At 38.4% G+C, this 5,000-nt stretch overlaps 3 pseudogenes; all 3 read left to right on the top strand.

Annotated features, from left to right (window-relative positions):
• The first annotated feature begins 961 nt into the window (after window positions 1–961).
• On the top strand, window positions 962–1,080 carry LOC113087449 (uncharacterized; annotated as a pseudogene).
• A 1,011-nt stretch (window positions 1,081–2,091) lies between these two features.
• On the top strand, window positions 2,092–2,210 carry LOC113087447 (uncharacterized; annotated as a pseudogene).
• A 1,767-nt stretch (window positions 2,211–3,977) lies between these two features.
• On the top strand, window positions 3,978–4,096 carry LOC113087448 (uncharacterized; annotated as a pseudogene).
• The last annotated feature ends 904 nt before the right edge of the window (window positions 4,097–5,000 follow it).

Raw genomic sequence — 5,000 nt, 5'->3', positions numbered from 1 at the left:
AGTACTTGGTTGAAAGACCGCCTAGGAATACCAGGTGCTTAAAGCTTTTGGAATTTTTTCACTTAGAATATAATAAATTTGGCAAAAAATAGAGTCAATGCCCGATCTCTGAATATAAGCAGGTTTGGGCCAGGTTAGTACATGGATGGGAGACTGCCTGGGAATACCAGGTGCTTTAAATTTTTGGATATTTTTCACGAATTATATAATAATCTTGCAAAAAAAAAAAAAAGAAGAAGTCAATGCCCGATCTCTGAATCTTAGCAGGTTAAGGTCTGGTTAGTACTTGAATGATAGACCGCCAAGGAATACCAGGTGCTTTAAGCTTTGGAATTTTTTCACTTAGTATATAATAAATTTGGCAAAAAATAGAGTCAATGCCCGATCTCTGAACAAAAGCAGGTTTGGGCCAGGTTAGTACTTGGATGAGAGACCGCCAAGGAATTACCAGGTGCTTTAAGCTTTTGGAATTTTTTCACTTAGTATATAATAAATTTGGCAACAAATAGAGTCAATGCCCGATCTCTGAATATAAGCAGGTTTGGGCCAGGTTAGTACATGGATGGGAGACTGCCTGGGAATACCAGGTGCTTTAAATTTTTGGATTTTTTCACAAATTATATAATAATCTTGCAAAAAAAAAAAAAAAAGAGTCAATGCCCGATCTCTGAATCTTAGCAGGTTTAGGTCTGGTTAGTACTTGGATGAGAGACCGCCAAGGAATACCAGGTGCTTTAAGCTTTTGGAATTTTTTCACTTAGTATATAATAAATTTGGCAAAAAATAGAGTCAATGCCCGATCTCTGAATATAAGCAGGTTTGGGCCAGGTTAGTACATGGATGGGAGACTGCCTGGGAATACCAGGTGCTTTAAGCTTTTGGGGTTTCTTTCCTACTTTTATAATGTACTGGCGAGTAGATTGGCTGATCTTTAAATAGCCTTCTCTTTGCAGCAGTCTTCGCTTATGGCCATACCAGCCTGGCTATGCCCGATCTTGTCTGATCTCGGAAGCTAAGCAGGTTTGGGCCTGGTTAGTGCCTGGATGGGAGACCGCCTGAGAATGCCAGGTACTCTAAGCTATTTTGAAATTTTTCACTTAGTATATAATAATTTTGCCAAAATATAGAGTCAATGCCCGATCTCTGAATATAAGCAGGTTTGCGCCAGGTTAGTACATGGATGGGAGACTGCCTGGGAATATCAGGTGCAGAAGAAGAAGTCAATGCCCGATCTCTGAATCTTAGCAGGTTAAGGTCTGGTTAGTACTTGAATGATAGACCGCCAAGGAATACCAGGTGCTTTAAGCTTTTGGAATTTTTTCACTTAGTATATAATAAATTTGGCAAAAAATAGAGTCAGTGCCCGATCTCTGAATATAAGCAGGTTTGGGCCAGGTTAGTACATGGATGGGAGACTGCCTGGGAATACCAGGTGCTTTAAATTTTTGGATATTTTTCACAAATTATATAATAATCTTGCAAAAAAAAAAAAAAATAGAGTCAATGCCCGATCTCTGAATCTTAGCAGGTTTAGGTCTGGTTAGTACTTGGTTGAAAGACCGCCTAGGAATACCAGGTGCTTAAAGCTTTTGGAATTTTTTCACTTAGTATATAATAAATTTGGCAAAAAATAGAGTCAATGCCCGATCTCTGAATATAAGCAGGTTTGGGCCAGGTTAGTACATGGATGGGAGACTGCCTGGGAATACCAGGTGCTTTAAATTTTTGGATATTTTTCACGAATTATATAATAATCTTGCAAAAAAAAAAAAAAAAGAAGAAGTCAATGCCCGATCTCTGAATCTTAGCAGGTTAAGGTCTGGTTAGTACTTGAATGATAGACCGCCAAGGAATACCAGGTGCTTTAAGCTTTTGGAATTTTTTCACTTAGTATATAATAAATTTGGCAAAAAATAGAGTCAATGCCCGATCTCTGAACATAAGCAGGTTTGGGCCAGGTTAGTACTTGGATGAGAGACCGCCTAGGAATACCAGGTGCTTTAAGCTTTTGGGGTTTCTTTCCTACTTTTATAATGTACTGGCGAGTAGATTGGCTGATCTTTAAATAGCCTTCTCTTTGCAGCAGTCTTCGCTTAGGGCCATACCAGCCTGGCTATGCCCGATCTTGTCTGATCTCGGAAGCTAAGCAGGTTTGGGCCTGGTTAGTGCCTGGATGGGAGACCGCCTGGGAATGCCAGGTACTCTAAGCTTTTTTGAAATTTTTCACTTAGTATATAATAATTTTGCCAAAAAATAGAGTCAATGCCCGATCTCTGAATATAAGCAGGTTTGCGCCAGGTTAGTACATGGATGGGAGACTGCCTGGGAATATCAGGTGCTTTAAATTTTTGGATATTTTTCACGAATTATATAATAATCTTGCAAAAAAAAAAAAAAAAAAAAAAAAGAGTCAATGCCCGATCTCTGAATCTTAGCAGGTTTAGGTCTGGTTAGTACTTGGATGAGAGACCGCCAAGGAATACCAGGTGCTTTAAGCTTTTGGAATTTTTTCACTTAGTATATAATAAATTTGGCAAAAAATAGAGTCAATGCCCGATCTCTGAATATAAGCAGGTTTGGGCCAGGTTAGTACATGGATGGGAGACTGCCTGGGAATACCAGGTGCTTTAAATTTTTGGATATTTTTCACAAATTATATAATAATCTTGCAAAAAAAAAAAAAAAAAGAGTCAATGCCCGATCTCTGAATCTTAGCAGGTTTAGGTCTGGTTAGTACTTGGTTGAAAGACCGCCTAGGAATACCAGGTGCTTAAAGCTTTTGGAATTTTTCACTTAGTATATAATAAATTTGGCAAAAAATAGAGTCAATGCCCGATCTCTGAATATAAGCAGGTTTGGGCCAGGTTAGTACATGGATGGGAGACTGCCTGGGAATACCAGGTGCTTTAAATTTTTGGATATTTTTCACAAATTATATAATAATCTTGCAAAAAAAAAAAAAAAAAATAGAGTCAATGCCCGATCTCTGAATCTTAGCAGGTTTAGGTCTGGTTAGTACTTGGTTGAAAGACCGCCTAGGAATACCAGGTGCTTAAAGCTTTTGGAATTTTTTCACTTAGAATATAATAAATTTGGCAAAAAATAGAGTCAATGCCCGATCTCTGAATATAAGCAGGTTTGGGCCAGGTTAGTACATGGATGGGAGACTGCCTGGGAATACCAGGTGCTTTAAATTTTTGGATATTTTTCACGAATTATATAATAATCTTGCAAAAAAAAAAAAAAAGAAGAAGTCAATGCCCGATCTCTGAATCTTAGCAGGTTAAGGTCTGGTTAGTACTTGAATGATAGACCGCCAAGGAATACCAGGTGCTTTAAGCTTTTGGAATTTTTTCACTTAGTATATAATAAATTTGGCAAAAAATAGAGTCAATGCCCGATCTCTGAACAAAAGCAGGTTTGGGCCAGGTTAGTACTTGGATGAGAGACCGCCAAGGAATACCAGGTGCTTTAAGCTTTTGGAATTTTTTCACTTAGTATATAATAAATTTGGCAACAAATAGAGTCAATGCCCGATCTCTGAATATAAGCAGGTTTGGGCCAGGTTAGTACATGGATGGGAGACTGCCTGGGAATACCAGGTGCTTTAAATTTTTGGATTTTTTTCACAAATTATATAATAATCTTGCAAAAAAAAAAAAAAAAGAGTCAATGCCCGATCTCTGAATCTTAGCAGGTTTAGGTCTGGTTAGTACTTGGATGAGAGACCGCCAAGGAATACCAGGTGCTTTAAGCTTTTGGAATTTTTTCACTTAGTATATAATAAATTTGGCAAAAAATAGAGTCAATGCCCGATCTCTGAATATAAGCAGGTTTGGGCCAGGTTAGTACATGGATGGGAGACTGCCTGGGAATACCAGGTGCTTTAAGCTTTTGGGGTTTCTTTCCTACTTTTATAATGTACTGGCGAGTAGATTGGCTGATCTTTAAATAGCCTTCTCTTTGCAGCAGTCTTCGCTTATGGCCATACCAGCCTGGCTATGCCCGATCTTGTCTGATCTCGGAAGCTAAGCAGGTTTGGGCCTGGTTAGTGCCTGGATGGGAGACCGCCTGAGAATGCCAGGTACTCTAAGCTATTTTGAAATTTTTCACTTAGTATATAATAATTTTGCCAAAAAATAGAGTCAATGCCCGATCTCTGAATATAAGCAGGTTTGCGCCAGGTTAGTACATGGATGGGAGACTGCCTGGGAATATCAGGTGCAGAAGAAGAAGTCAATGCCCGATCTCTGAATCTTAGCAGGTTAAGGTCTGGTTAGTACTTGAATGATAGACCGCCAAGGAATACCAGGTGCTTTAAGCTTTTGGAATTTTTTCACTTAGTATATAATAAATTTGGCAAAAAATAGAGTCAGTGCCCGATCTCTGAATATAAGCAGGTTTGGGCCAGGTTAGTACATGGATGGGAGACTGCCTGGGAATACCAGGTGCTTTAAATTTTTGGATATTTTTCACAAATTATATAATAATCTTGCAAAAAAAAAAAAAAAATAGAGTCAATGCCCGATCTCTGAATCTTAGCAGGTTTAGGTCTGGTTAGTACTTGGTTGAAAGACCGCCTAGGAATACCAGGTGCTTAAAGCTTTTGGAATTTTTTCACTTAGTATATAATAAATTTGGCAAAAAATAGAGTCAATGCCCGATCTCTGAATATAAGCAGGTTTGGGCCAGGTTAGTACATGGATGGGAGACTGCCTGGGAATACCAGGTGCTTTAAATTTTTGGATATTTTTCACGAATTATATAATAATCTTGCAAAAAAAAAAAAAAAAGAAGAAGTCAATGCCCGATCTCTGAATCTTAGCAGGTTAAGGTCTGGTTAGTACTTGAATGATAGACCGCCAAGGAATACCAGGTGCTTTAAGCTTTTGGAATTTTTTCACTTAGTATATAATAAATTTGGCAAAAAATAGAGTCAATGCCCGATCTCTGAACAAAAGCAGGTTTGGGCCAGGTTAGTACTTGGATGAGAGACCGCC

The sequence above is a fragment of the Carassius auratus genome, unplaced genomic scaffold (assembly GCF_003368295.1).
Source record: "Carassius auratus strain Wakin unplaced genomic scaffold, ASM336829v1 scaf_tig00044850, whole genome shotgun sequence".
Taxonomy (NCBI): Eukaryota; Metazoa; Chordata; class Actinopteri; order Cypriniformes; family Cyprinidae; genus Carassius; species Carassius auratus.
This window is presented reverse-complemented; position numbering and strand designations above follow the sequence as displayed.